We start from the raw sequence: 14,603 nt of genomic DNA on the forward strand, positions 1-14,603 counted from the left end.
TGCCGCCGCACGCCCCAGTTGGAGCAGCCTCGGGAGTCCGGGCGCATCAAGGGGACCCCTGGGCGTTCTCGCCCTGACTCCCTTCCCCCGACCTCCCAAACAGGTTACCTTGTGCACGCTCTCCAGACCACGCTTGGGACTTTCTCACTTTTATTTAAGAGTCCACCAGGGGAAGAAGGAAAAAAATATCCAGAGGAGATCCGAGTCAATTGGGAAGAAAAAAGTTCAAAAGGGTGTCCACAGCAGCGAAAAAGGTGACTTATTAATTCTTTATTTCTTCTGGAGCAATTGCGCCGGAGAGCTCGTTCGCCTCCCTCCCTCCCTCCCCCAACCCTCCTCTAGAAATTAGTCTCATCAATTCAGCTCTAATTCTGGGTTCGAACACAGACGCGGGTCTGAACGTGACTAGATCTGGAGTGGCGGGTGTAGCCTGCCAGCAATTGAGACTGTGTGTATGGGGAGTGAGGTGGGGGTGGGGTGGGGGCCGAGCCGACCCCCCCTCCTGTCTGCTTCTCAATCCAGGGGTCTGCTACGGGGCTCCCCTGGGACCGCCACATCTGGTTACCGCTAGCGGGGTCAGTCCCCCCCTTTGCCTGGGGCCACCAGTTCTGGAGTTCAATTAAAAGAAATCAGGCTTAACCCTTTCCTCCCCTCGGCCCCGCCGCCTGCCCTCTCACTCTTCCCTTCAGCGTTTCCACATGCTTTCCAGAGAGGAAAGAGGTTAAAGGGAAAGGAAGAATGAATTACATCCTTTCAAACCCCAAATTGTTTCCTTTTCAGCCCAGACTCTGCCGGCCTTCAAACGACAACAGCGCTTTCAGGAGGGTGCGGGGAGACCGTTGCCTGCAGGGACCTGACCAGAAACCTGGCACCCTCAGCCACATCGCCCCTTTTTTCGGTCAGAAAGGATTCCAGCTCCACCACCGGGGGGCCCCCTTCCTGGTGCTGGGCAAACACTGAGGCTGTTAAACCAGGACACCAGCGCGTGCTTCGCTCTTCTACATATGCTCCTCCTAGTGCTGGAGAAGGCACCTCTGAGGCAGAAATGTTGACTAGGTTTTTTTTTTGTCTCCTATTCAGCCTGGCAAATAACAAACTGTCCTCCCTGCACTCACCCGTGCAGTCACCCGCCATCCCTAGCACCCCTGCTCAGTATAGCAGGGGGGGGCCTCCCCCACGGGAGTGCTCAATATGGGGCTAGACGAAAGGGAGGATTGCCCTCCTGGAACTCAATAGCACTTTCTGTTTCTCCCCGTAAAACCAAAGCTATGGCAGTTCTGTAATTTTGAAGATGGTGGAGGGGGGAGGAGTGGTTGGCAAAGGAATAACTGTCACCCTTTTGTGACTCATCAGCTGGCACTGGTGCCATGCCTTTTGCTATTTACCCGCCTCACTCACGAGGAGCTGCTGTCATTCACAAGGTCTTGCCCTCCAGAAAGAACCCCCCAGCTCTGAACAGCCACCCTCTGAAGGACTATGAGAGTCACTCCATCCCTTGCTGACCTGCTGGTGGGCAAGCTAGCCCCACTTATGTAACTCTGGGTTTGATGCTCAGTCCTACTGCTGCTGCTTTTTGAAATCCCAAAGGGGGAAAAAGCCCTAACCAAACACAACAGTAAACAAGTCTGCCCTGTTTAATGTGGTTACCACCAGACATCTGGAAAGATGGTTTGATCCTGGCAGCTCACATTGTTTTCACGAGCAGCCAAAAAGAATATTTCAAATGTTTGCATTGAGACAAATTGATAGAGAGCCTGTGGTGAGGCCCGCTGCAAATGAAAACTGTCTTGGAGCTGGTGGGGGAAACCTTCCCCTGTCTCTCTCCCCCTCTCTTCCCTTCTCTCTTCTCACCTCCCTTCTTCCTCTTTCTCTCCCCTCTCCCCCACCATCCCCCCTTCTCCTCCTGGCCTAGTTAGGGACTGGTAACCCCAGCCCACACTGCTGCACACACCCTCTTTCCTGGCTCACCAGAGACTGTCCTGCTTCTCCCTTTCCCAGACTGGGTAGGGCTGGTGACCGGTAGCTGGCTACCATGGGTGCCCATTCCACCGGCTGTGCCGGCTTCCAAGTCAGGGGAAGCTCACAGCCAAGCAAGCCAGGCCAGCATTTAAAACTAAAGCTACCAACTGGGCAAGGGAGGTAGGGGTGGGGGCACCAGCGAAACAGCCCCCCCCCCATTTCTAAGCCTAGGATCACTTATAGAAAGCATGCACAGGTGGGCGAATATTCAGGAAACATTTGGATTTGGGGCATTTTCATTGGAACTTTGGTGGGATGACTTGCCTCGCACCATCGACACTTGACAATATTTTTAAAGATGAGGAAGTCCTGCTTCCCCAGGGAGGTGAACGGCGGGGTGAAACGTGTCTTGGCTCGCTCCATGTCAGCCCTTCTGACCCGGTCAAGACTTTCCAGACGCGACTCCCGGGCTGCTTAGGTCACAGCCCCGGTTGGGGGTGGGAGGATGCGACAACCGGAGCCGGGTGCCTCCGCATCCCGGGACCGCTCAGTCACTTGAAACCACGAAGGATGCCAGGTCTGGCTGTGCGTCCAGGGCGTATCCTTTCCCTGCTCCTCCACCCCCAGCCCCCAGCCCCGCGGCCCTGGCGCGGCCTCGGCGGGTATTCGAGCTGGCAGGGGTGGGGACGGGCAGAGGCGGGCGCGCGGGAGAGGGATGGGCTAGGAGCGCCAGAACTCCAGACTGCACCACTGTGGCTTCGAGTGTCTGGCCCCTCGCTCGAGGCCATAATTAATTTGAGATTTATTTTTATTGGAGAACTCGGGTCTCGTCTGACCTTAGCCAAACAAGGCAGCTCGAGCCGCCCCTGGATGCGCTTGAATGCCGGGGAATATTTCTGCAGGAAGGCTCTGCAGTCGCGCCTGCTTTGAATTTGTTTCTCAGACTTCATCTACTCACAGATTGAAGGAAGATTTAGAACCTCTGCTCGCCCTGCCCGCTCCCCACGCTCCTTCTGGCCTGAGCGCCGAGCTGGTTCCAAACGCTACGTGGGAGGCCGCGGCGGCGGGAGGGCCGGGGGCGCACAGCCCCACACGGGGAGGGTCTCCAGGCCCCGCGCCTTGGCGCTCAGGGGCCTGGTCCCTAGACCACGCGGCGTCGAGGAGAAACCTCGAGGGAGTCCAAGGCCGACCCGAGAGAGCAGGCTGACAAGAGGTGGAGACCAGCCAGGTGTCGGGGCTCTCACCCAGTGGCGGCGCCTAGTTGGGGGCTTTGTGGGGAAGGGGAGTTTCAGCCTCCCGGCCGCCCAAACAACGTCCGTTCTGAGTACAGATCTGGTCCTTGAGATGCGGCTTCAGGACCTGCCGGCCCGATGCCGCCCCCGGGCGTGGTCGCTGTGCGCATTCTGGGGTGCCAGCCTCCTTCGGTCTGCCGGATGGGGGTGTCACCCACAGAAGGCAGCATGCGTTGACCCAGCAGGCTGGTTGGTGATGCAGCGAGAGCAAGGAGTCTAGGAAATTCGAACAGGCGGTGGAAGTGGGAGGAGAACCCTGCCAGTCTTCTAGGGCGCGCCAGGGGCCTACAGGGATGTGACCCGCGCCCTGGGAGTGACAAGCGCCTTGCAGAGTTCGCCGTCAGTTTCACCCCAATGTGTCTGCTGCGCCCTCCACCCGGTATCTGCTAGTTCTGGAACGTTCTGGTTGAACTCATTGTGGGACTGGCTCTCCGGTTTTCAACCCTAGCTTTGCGCTTACCAGTTCTGTGACCTCGATAACTTCCTTAACCTCTCTGTACCTCATCTGTACATTGGCTTTATAAAAAGGACCTACCTCAAAGAGCTGTTGTAAAGATGAAATGAGTTAGAACTTGACGACAGCAGAACTTTACGTTATTATTTGTATTTTGGTCTGCCCCTCACGAACTGTTATGTTGAGCTCAGTTTCTCATCTGCAAAATGGACTACCTCTGAAGTTTGTTATAGTATTAAACGAGTTAGTACAGGTAGAGTGCTTGCAACAGGGCCTGGCCAAGATAAGGACTATCTCTGTGTTACGATCAATATTCACTTACTGCACCCCAGTGTCTTCCCCTTTCTCCCTGCCTCTTGCCAGCCTCCTGTCCTCCATAAGCACTCTCCTGCGGGTAAACCCCCTGAGCACTCTGTGGTTCTCAGAACCCATATCGTTGCCCAGGTGGAGTGGGCACCGTTGACTCCTGAGGGCCGGGCTCGGCTCCTGGCTCCCGGGGCTCTGGGTGCCTGGGCCCGCGGTGTTTGTCAACAAACCCTGAGCCGGTTGTCTGACGCAGAATGGCAGGGGCTGGTCCGCCGGGTTCTGTTTGTGACCCCTCTGGCAAATGGTCGGGGTGGGAAGCCGGCGAAACAGACCCAAGATTGTCCCTGCCTCCCAGACCTTTCGCCGTCATCAATGCACCCCTTTGTGCAACAATACAAACTTTGTGGCTGCTGAAAAATCCATTTTTTTCCCTCTTGAAAAGAGCTCCTGCGGTGAGCGACTCCTCTGGCTGCCCACAGCTCCCGGACTGCAGCCTCTCTCCCTGCTTCCCCGACACAACCTCTCGCTCCCCCGGGCGGGTTTGTTTTCTCTCTGACTCTTGGCCTAGGTCAGGCTTCTGGGCTCCCAACTCACCTCTCTAGGGTTCGTCCTCCCTGAGGCTTGGGGAACCTGCCTGTGTGCAGACTTAGGGGCCAAAGTGAGAGAGAAAGCAGAGCGCGCGCGAGCAACTCTTTGCCCAGGGGCCACTTGCAGCACCGAGGGCAAAGCTGGAAGGGAGGGTGAGTTTCGCCAGTCTGGGTGAGCTGGGAGTCTTGGGGGTGGGTGGGGTCACAGCTTGCTTAACTTCTCCGGACAACCGGAGACCGCAAACCAGCTGTCTTTAGACTAATTATAGCAGTTCTGCTACTTCTTGGGAGCCCTTCGTCCATCTGATTATCGATACAAGGACTCACTCATTTTTCGTTCATTCCTCACTGATTTAACATCCCTTCTGGGACAAGCTTCCAGGACCCGAACTCCCCGGGTCTAAACTTCTTCAGACCCCAGGTAGGGGAAGATGCTACCGTGTGTCAACAAATTTCCCTTTAAAGATTTAGAAGGTGGGCTGAATGCAAAACTGGGGCTCCTGAATTAGACCTGATAGTCGCACTCTGCCGAGAGGGTCACGTGCAGGCAGAGCCACCGCGCTTGCTTTGACAAACGCAGGAGTGCGCTCAGCCGGGGCACACGCAGCAATGTGGGCATTGGGCGTACAGGCGTGGGACTTCCGGAAGGAGAGGGCGGAGCCAGGACTTGAAGAAGGTAGGTGAGCGCTTGCAGAACCCGGGCTGGTCTTCCCTCCTCCGAAGTAGGGGAGGCACAGGTTGTTCGTCGCCGACCCTACCCAGCGGCGCTGCAGCATCTTCGGCCCCGCCCCGCTGGAGGATTTTTATTAAACGTTTAACCCAGATGTCCTGGCCTCGGTTTGTTTACATTCTTGGGAACTGGCGGGGCGCGCAATCTTTGGATATGCTGTCAGATATAGCAATCTGTGCTCCCGAGGGGCGGATGGCGCCAAGGAAGGTGGGCTTGAGGACCGACGGGGTGTGAAACCGGTGGGAGAAGTGTCTCGTATTTCTACACCTGCACACATACGCCCACAGGCACACTCGCGCACACTCACACCGTCGTACCTACAGATCCTTAACTCAGGGAACCGGCGGTGCGCCTGAGGCGTGAGCGCACGACCCAGTGGGGCCCGACGGCTGGCTCACTGGTCCAGGCTCCCGCGCCTTGGCTTCTCCGGACAGCCTTCTCCACGCACACCCACTGCCGGTTCCCCAAACAGAAGCGGCCAGAAGCCTTACTGCTCAACCAAGGATTCCGGAGGGTGTGCGCCACCCTCTTTTGATCTGGGGCACCGCAGCTCCAGATCGACCCGCTGAGAGCGAGGCCCGCCCCCGACTCTTCCCCCCCCCCCACCAAAGAAGGAATGGGGGTAGGAGTTGGTGGCAAGGACCTGCGAGTCATTACCTTGTTAAACTCGCTGTCGTGTCTTACCTTGACGTAAGACGACCTGTCAGGGACTGTCTGAAACATCCTGGGTTGGTGAAGAAAGGTTGGGAAGGCCCAAGAACCAACCTGAGTAAGAGAAACCTCAGTCACCCTCAGGTGGAGTTTGGGTGAGTGGCTGGGGTGGGCACGGAGGGGGAAGGCAAAGGGAGAGGACATGGGAGTTGGGAGGCTCGTGTCTGCTTGGACCAGCGTCGGAGGATCCGAGTGGGCACGAACGGGTGCCCTCTTTGCGCCTCTGTCCCTGGACTTCAGGCTGAGGGATGGTGAAGATTGAGAGCTTCCCTTTGGGGCTCTTCACCACAGTCCTGTAACCATTCTCTGCCTCAGTAGGAGACACTTGCCTCCCCAGGGGTTTGGGGAGTTTCACACCGGGGGACACAGCAGACCGTCCTGGCCAGAAGAGAGAATGCCACCAGTCTGGAGGTAGGTCTCCCCACTGATGTGCCTGGAGGCCCCAGGAGCAAATATTTACAGAGCTGCCAAGCTCAGGCCCTCAGGGCATAGACCTACCAGGCTCTCCACCACCCCTGCCAGTGTCCAACTGACCCTCTTGTTTCTACTGGTGGACCTCTTGGGGAGGATGACTGACTCAAAGTTCTGGAGGTCTGGGGAGGCCCTCTTCCCTGCTCCTGCTTTTGAGAAAACAGTTTTGCCGGTGGAGACAAAGGCAGTGAATGAGACCGCCTTGCTTCTGGTGGCAGGGGACATGGTGTCTGAGGTCGGAATATTTGAGCTGGCTGGGACAAAAACCACCCTAGGATGCCAGACGCCTCTGCCCGAGTCTCTCCCTGCCTTGTCAACTCTGGAAGCTGTCTCTCTCTTGCCTTCCTTCTCTTAAACCATCTTTAAGGTGGCAGCCTCCAGCTTCTCCAGCAGCCAATGTGTTTCTGATAAAGAACTTCTCTCCCCACTAACCAGTTCCAGCTTTTTGGCTCCTGAAGCCACAACAGACAGGAGTTTGGGACCAGGTATGTTTCTCGAGGCTCCTAGATTCCCAATCACTCTCTAGCCCAGAAACCTTACTCCAGTATCCTCCTTTTTCGTTGAAAGTTGGGGTGAAATTTGCAAGAATAGAGAGAGGGATGGTGGAAAACAAAGAGAAAAGAAATCCCAGGAGGGAATGAGAAAAAGAGCCCCAGCAAGCTTGACATTTTCCCACTGCCACAAGAGCAGACACAGAAGCGTTGCCACCCTGTGTCCCTCCAGAGATCCCATACAAATGAACACTCACCTTGGACACCCTTTCCTGCTAAGCCAGCCGAGCGGAACACTAGCAATGCCAGTGTGTTCACGTTCTAGGTGCTAATTCTCTGTGCCCAGAGCTCCCAGACCGTTGGTTCCAAATGAAACCTGCTGGCTGCCTGGAGTCAAAATTTGCCTTTCTCTCCAGCGCAGTGCAGATAGGCGGCCTCGGTGCTGGCGCGTCCTGGGGGACTGCAGGAACCACTCCAGTTTGTGTGCCCTGCAACTTGCTTTTCTGCTGCCTCTCTCCAGCGCTCTCGGTCTCACTCCCTCTTCCTCTCTCTTTTCCCGTCTTTTAATTTGATATCCATTTTCTTATCAATATTTCAGCTGCTGTCTGATGACTTATCCCATTGACAGCCACCCATCTACCCCCAGTTGCTTTTCCTGAAATTTCCAGTGTTGCGAGGAAATGTCAAGGAACACTAGAAACCACACACATTTCGTAATGTAAAGACATACAGCTATGTAAAGCCCCAAGGAAATTTCCAGACCCAGGCCTTCTTTAAGCGGATTATTTAGTTTCAAGTGATTGCTCCGCAAATGATTATTCTTCAGACTTAGACAATGTGAGTGGAGTGAAGTCCTCTTTGACTTCCCACACCCGTAAGTTTTTCTTATTAAAGGTTACTCCTTCCTTTTACTTGGTTCTCCCCAGGAATCCATCTCTTTCTGACTCACCTTTTCTAGCTGCATCTCGTAAGAGCAAAGTAGATAGCAAATATCAGAGAAACAACCCTATTGTGGAGTTTTCACTGGAACACATGTACACCCATTTAGAAACACTCTTGCTAAGGAATCACTATGGATCATCAAATCTGTGTTTTGCTGAAACTGGAATGTCACACCTTTCTCTGCGCCCAGTTGCAGACCTGACCCTGGAAGGGACTCAGATTTCTAAGTGCCTGCTCACTTTGCTCCGCGGAGCCCACGGCCATTCTCCACAAAACAGACCCTGCCTGGCTGATGAGTTGGGTCTGTGCTCTCTCCCCAGTGGGGCGGTTTTCACACCCTTGCACTCCCCTCGTTTGAGTCTTGGGTAACAGGGAACTGTTCACCAGGTCTGAGCCTGGAATAAGGGACAGGGACCAGAGCAGATGAACTTGGAGATGGGGGGGTGGAGGAGGGCCAGGGAAGCCCAGGTGCCTGGTAGGAGTGGAGAGTGTGTCAATCTGTAAGAACCAAACTGATGGCTTTGTGCACTTTGGAGAATTAGCCTCCATTAGGCAAGCTTTCTCCTCTTTTTCGTTCGTGGGTACCCAGATCCCTGACTACTTTGATTCTGGATACTGAGAAAATTTGTTTAGTACCTGCTCCTTCTTCTCCCCCTCCCAAATGGCTCTAGAAATTTCTGACCAAACGGCAACTACTGGGATTCCATTTCTGGAGAAAACACACTTATCCCCCAGATCTCCCCACGTGGGGGGTATGAAGACTGGCGGTGGGGTTATTCATTATTTCCTTCTCAACAATATCCCGATTTTTCTCTCTGTCCCTCCCCCAAAGCTCAACATATTGAAACATTTTGCTGCTTAATAAGAGCAGCCGGGAGAGCTATGAGGTGAAAGGCCAGCCTGGGACCGTGACTAGGGCTGCCTGGGCTTGGCGCTGACGGCCAGGCTGCCCCCGCCCAGCACATTCCTGACCATTGCTTAGGAAAACAAGACAGGGCTTGGGGAGGGGAGGGGCTGAATTACAAGAGCCACTGCCTCTGTATTTTTGTTCTTGGGATTCTTGGAAAGATCTTTCCTCCTAAAGGGAACAAGCACTGTTCCAAACAACCACAAATAAAATAGAAGGTGCTCCTACATCAGATAATACATCCTCCACTAGTGTCATGCATTTTAAAGATAAGTTCTTTTTAGGAAAGTTGGAAGTTTGAAAGTGAAGGCTTCAGCTATATTAGAGGAGATCAGAACTAGCCGGGCTGGCTGTCTAACTAGTATCTCACCATGCAGAGTAAGTTTTTCCAGCATTGGGCTTTCCTTTATTTTCTTTTCCCCTCCTTCTGCTCTTTCTTTCTTCTGAGAAGAGGTCTCTGCGACACCCCTTGAATATCATTCTCTAGATTTTTAACTCTTCTTATGTTTTCACAGTTGTTATTACACTCCTTTTTGTAGATACTGTGATCTAAGCGTTAACTCCCTTCATTAGACTGTAAGCTCCTGAAGGCAGGAGTTGAGGTGGTTTTGTTCATGGCTAGATACCCAGTGTCCACACTGAAGTTGGCAGGCAAAGAAATGGGATGGTTATTTAGCTACCCCCTTCCTTTCTAACCAATAACTAAAGAATACAAAGCAAATCAAAGCCAGCCATTGCATTGCTATTAAGGAAAAACCGACCAAAAAATTGCACCTGAGTGATAAGATTCCCTTTGCAGGTTTCATGACATTAGTGCTCATCATTTTTATATAAATGGTTTAACCAGGGAGTGTGAGATCATCCCTCTTCCCAAGCACCCTGAGTGAGGTCCTCTGGTGGAAGTGCTCAGTCTCCAAATTCTGTACCAAATTCTTCAGGTGTGTGTGTGTGTGTGTGTGTGTGTGTGTGTGTGTGTGTGTGTGTGTGTGTGTGTGTGTAAGTTCTCTACCAAACTCATCAGGGTTGTGTATGTGAATGTATGCGTGTTATTTCCTACTCTTCCTGTAATTTTAAGAGCCAGAATGGGTATTCATTCCAAGGGTTCTCCAAATGATGAGCTCTTGTGATGGACTGAAAATGAAGTGAGGGCTAATCTGGAGTCCCTTTCAGAGGCGGAAGTAGACCTAGAAGGCTGCCTTGCTTGTGCATGTGGGGGTAGGGAGGGTTGTGGATGCCCACTGGGGAGGTGCCTGCCATCCTAACCACCCAGTCGAGGAGCAGGGGTGGGGTGGGGAGGACCCAGGAGGATACCACCAGCTCCCTTTGTCACCTGGCGTCCTCAATTTGCCAGAAGAAAATTGCTGAAATTGGTAACAGCTGCTAAAAGAAAGAGCAAAAAGAGTGGGAAATGGGAAAAGGGGCAGGAAGCTTCATTAAAACCACTCCATCCCTCCAGCTGCTTCCAAGGGGAGAAGGGGCGTGGGCTTTCCTGCTCCATGCTTATTGCTCCCTCACCAGCCTGGACCAAACTGCTTCACTGGGCCATAGATTTGCAATCCAGAGCCTGTATCGTAAGTGACCCTGCTACAGACTTTAGGAGAACAGGAGATGAACTCCAAGAAAGTCTCCCAGTAGGGAAGCAGGGGAAGTTGTCCGGGCAGTGCAACTCTGAGCTGTCCATGAGTTCTAGGAATCCATTCAAGATGATTAGGACTCAGCTTCCTTATTTGGCAAATGAGGGGGTTACAATGAGATCATCACGAGATACTTTCTGATCAGAGCATGCTGTAATTCCATGAGATTATCTAACCTGGGAAAAAATATAAATCAAAAGCGAATCAGTGTTTTAGGGTTAGAAACTTTGAGTTCCAGTCTTGGCTCTGCTCCTGATGACTCTGGTGTTATGGGCTGAATTGTGTCCCCCTAAAATTCATGTGTTAAGGCCCTAACCACAGTACTTCAGAATGTGAATGCTTGGAGACAGGGCCTTCAAAGAGGTAAATATAGTAACATGTGTGGGCTGTAATCCAATAGGACCAGTGTCCCTATAAGAAGAGAAGATTAGTACACAGCAATTTGGGTGCACAGAAGACCATGTGAGGATGCAGTGAGAAGGTTATCAACTGTGGGCCAAGGAAGGAGACCTCAGGAGAAACCACCCAATGACCCCTTGGACTTCTAGTCTCTGGAACTACAAGAAAATACATTGCTGTTCTTTAATCCTCTAAGCCTTTGGTATTTTATTATGGCAATTCCTAGAAAATTAATACAACTGGGGAATAGTATTTTGTCATGATTTGGTTTCTCTAAGCAAGTAAAAGGGAATTGGTGATATTGCCCCACTTATTCAACTCTTCTAGAACTTGCTATGATGATCAATATCTATTTATTGTGTATCCACAGTGTTTTTTGGTAATGTGTGGCCTTTTGTGTGAAGCAGTGTTCCTATTTTGGGGGTCTTTCCACCCCAAATAGAAGTCCAAAACCACAATGAGTGTTCGCATCCTCCCTGAATTTTCTATTCCTTTTGCTTTTAATGATGAGGAAGGAAGGAAGGAAGTTCCTTCTGGCTGTTCCAAAAGCAATTTCAGATTGTAAAGGGGTAGCCAACAGGTGTTGTGCTCCTTATCTCTCGTATCTGTGTGATCTTGTAGCCTTTGACAGGCTGCAAGCCTAGATTGAGCTCCTGGAAATTACAAGGAGAGAGAAAGAGTTGGAAATGTGCTCAGGGAGATAAGTCCAGGAAATGGAGTCAGTGAGTAGAACAGGCCCATGAGAAGAGTGGGAAAGCCAGGCACTCTTTGGATTCCAGTGTGTGTGTGACCTGATCAGTCCTTAGATTCCCATCACTTGCAAACTCACACACACACACACACACATACACACACATACACACACACACACACCACAGGCATATTTGTGCTTATCCCCAGTGTAAAAGAGGACCTTTAGATGGGTAGCATAGGGGGCAAAATGGGGAGCATTCAGAGGGCAGATGGGAAGTGCTGGGGCAGGAGATCTGTGATCTAAACAAGTGCAAGAGAAAAGGCCACTCCCAAGCTAACAGATCCACCCACTCTGTCTATAAATCAAATGACTATCATTTCCCAGGATTGGGGATGAAGAGATGAGGTCAGTGGTCAATGATTGGGTTGTGCATTAAGGCAGAGAGTTGCTTCTGGAGACCAGTTTTTTCTCTACTTAATGTTCATTCCTCAAATTCCCTTAGCAAGTTTTTCTCCTCCTTAGGTTATCTCTTCATGGATGCCAATTAATTAATTTTATTTTATTAGACAATCCCTGAGGCTTATTCTCTCTTATATTTCTGTACATCTAAGGAGCATATTACTAGTTTCACCTTTGGCTATATGTTTCCAGGTTGTTGGGAGATGCTCTCCATCCCTATTCCCATATAAAAACTGTGGAATTCATATTTTATAATAATTCCAGTATGACTCTGGATAGGGTGGTCCTTTTTTTGATTGAATGGAATGATTCATTCATGCACCCATCATTCATTTGCTGGGCATGGGAGGATGGGTCGTGGAAAGGACCTGAGGAATATCACTATAAAGGTTTGCAAAGACTGTTATCTCTGCTCTATCAGTCCGGCCTACTCAACCCTAAAAAAGAGGAAAGAGAACACAATTAATAAAGGCCTCAAGTTAGGACCTCTTGTAGGAAAAGTTGCCACCATTGTTTGAGGGAATGGATCAGTGACTTTAAAGGATTCAAAATATAGTTGCATAGAATGGGACAACTGGTCAATCCACTGTAACTTTGAGGGAGAAGATGACTGCATCGGTTAAAAAAAAAAAAAAGGAAGACAACACTTTGGGAAGCCATTGAGAAAACTGCCACAGAAACGAGGGTGTGCTCAGTCTGGCTACTGAGGATAACAGAGAGCAGTGTTGACTATTACACTGCTGTTCTTTGTGCCCCTCATGAACCCAACTACAGAAAAGGAAAAAGAACTCACACAAAAGTCAAGCTGGGCCAATGCCATTTATATTTGACATGAAAGTCTTTTGAGTATATTTTTTTATTAGTGTGCAGTTAATATACAATATATATATTTCAGGTGTACAATGGTGACCCAACAATTACATACATATGAAATGCTCGCCATGAGAAGTGCACTTACCATCTGTCACCATACCAAGATATTACAATAACAATAATAGTGACTAGGCTCCCTAGGCTGTACTTTCATCCCCATGACTTATTCCTTTCATAATTGGAAGTTTGTACCTCTTCATTCTCTTCACCTATTTTGCTTATCCCCTTTCCCCCCACGGCAACCACCAGTTTGTGTTTATGAATCTATTTCTCATAAAAAGACTTATGTTTGCTCATTAGTTTTACTTTGTAGATTCATATATAAGTGAAATTATAGGGTATTTGTCTTTCTCATTATTTCAGTTATTTACTTATTATTTCACTTTCTCTGTCTGACTGATTTCACTTAGCACAATACCCTTTAGGTCCATCCATGTTGTCCCATATGGTAAGGTTTCATTCTTTTTTTGACTAAGTAATATTCCATGTGTATTCCATCTTTATCCATTCATTGTAAATAATGTTGCAATCAACTTAGGGGTGCAGATCACTTCAAATTAGTGATTTTGTCTTCTTTGATTAAATTCCCAGAAGTGGAATTACCAGGGTGTGTGGTATTTCTAGTTCTAATTTTTTGAGGAACCTCCATACTGCTTTCCATAGTGGCCACACTAATTTACAGTCCCAGCAACAGTGCATGAAGATTCTCTTTTCTCTACATCCCCACCCATACTTGTTATTTCTTGACTTTTGGGATGTATTTTTTAACATAGATGGCGGTACTGGGTGAGATGTGGTAGAAAGTTGAATGAGGAGAAGTATGAATAATACTCCTAATACTAGTGCCCAAGGCTCATTTTTTGAGAACTGCAATGCTTTCACCAAGTACTTCCAACCTCTAGAGGGAAAAGATGCTATGTAAATCCTTGTCTGGTCCAATACTGGTCTGATGTGTCATTATGATTATTTTGGTGACCATCAGCTTAGACAGGGAACAGACAGCAGGGTCCCAGAGAGAGCATGATCGGTCAATAGTACTTCAGTGCACTCACAGCTGAACACAGAACAATGTACCCCACTTTGCACAACAAACACTGGGGATTAACCACCTTGTGAGTTCTTCTGAGGGAACCTGGTTTTCCTAGATAAGACATCAAAAGTGGAGGATATGTTTTCATTTCTTGGTGTATGTTTTTAAATCAGACCTTGTAAAGTAAGGTCTATGTCCTAAATTTTTGGCAGAGGGCAAGGGGGCGGTGGACATAGAGTTTTAAAAGATCAGAATTGTGAACGACACACAGATGAACTGAGTGTTTGATTTGGAAAATCTCATTGCTCCAAAGTGGTAATGTGGGGATGGAAAAAGCAGGAAATTATACTTCACACTACCTAGCCTGTATGCTGCTGCTTTGGGGGCTGATTTTGGTTCTATTTTTACCAAAGGGGTAGAATGGAGTGGACCTTGGAGAAAGAGGGCTTTTCTTCCAGTGTGTAATGGTCTCCCTCAAACCTCCATCACTCCCTTCTCCAAGTTCTGGCCAGAGAATTGGTTGCCTGTGTGGCTATCAGAGTATGCTTGAGTTTAAAATGAGCTCATTCTGTATGCCCTTCATTAAGTCAGCAAGCCACTTCTCCCGGCTCTGTTGTCCTTTTGAGGTCCCTGTCAAGCATCACCAGCACTGAAAATCAGAGCC

At 50.1% G+C, this 14,603-nt stretch overlaps 1 protein-coding gene and 1 long non-coding RNA gene across 2 annotated transcripts in view; one reads left to right on the top strand and one right to left on the bottom strand.

Moving 5' to 3' along the window:
• Positions 1 to 235, bottom strand: part of FLI1 (Fli-1 proto-oncogene, ETS transcription factor) — a 112,598-nt gene extending 112,363 nt beyond the window's left edge. Inside the window, exon 1 of the mRNA XM_017679079.3 lies at positions 109 to 235. The gene's annotated coding sequence lies outside the window, so the exon portion shown is untranslated. The remainder of the gene's footprint in view (positions 1 to 108) is intronic.
• Positions 117 to 5,167, top strand: LOC108408849 (uncharacterized). Its single transcript, XR_001856086.3, has 2 exons — positions 117 to 254; positions 781 to 5,167. It is a non-coding gene; the product is annotated as an uncharacterized lncRNA (long non-coding RNA).
• The last annotated feature ends 9,436 nt before the right edge of the window (positions 5,168 to 14,603 follow it).

Source organism: Manis javanica, chromosome 6, assembly GCF_040802235.1.
Source record: "Manis javanica isolate MJ-LG chromosome 6, MJ_LKY, whole genome shotgun sequence".
Taxonomy (NCBI): Eukaryota; Metazoa; Chordata; class Mammalia; order Pholidota; family Manidae; genus Manis; species Manis javanica.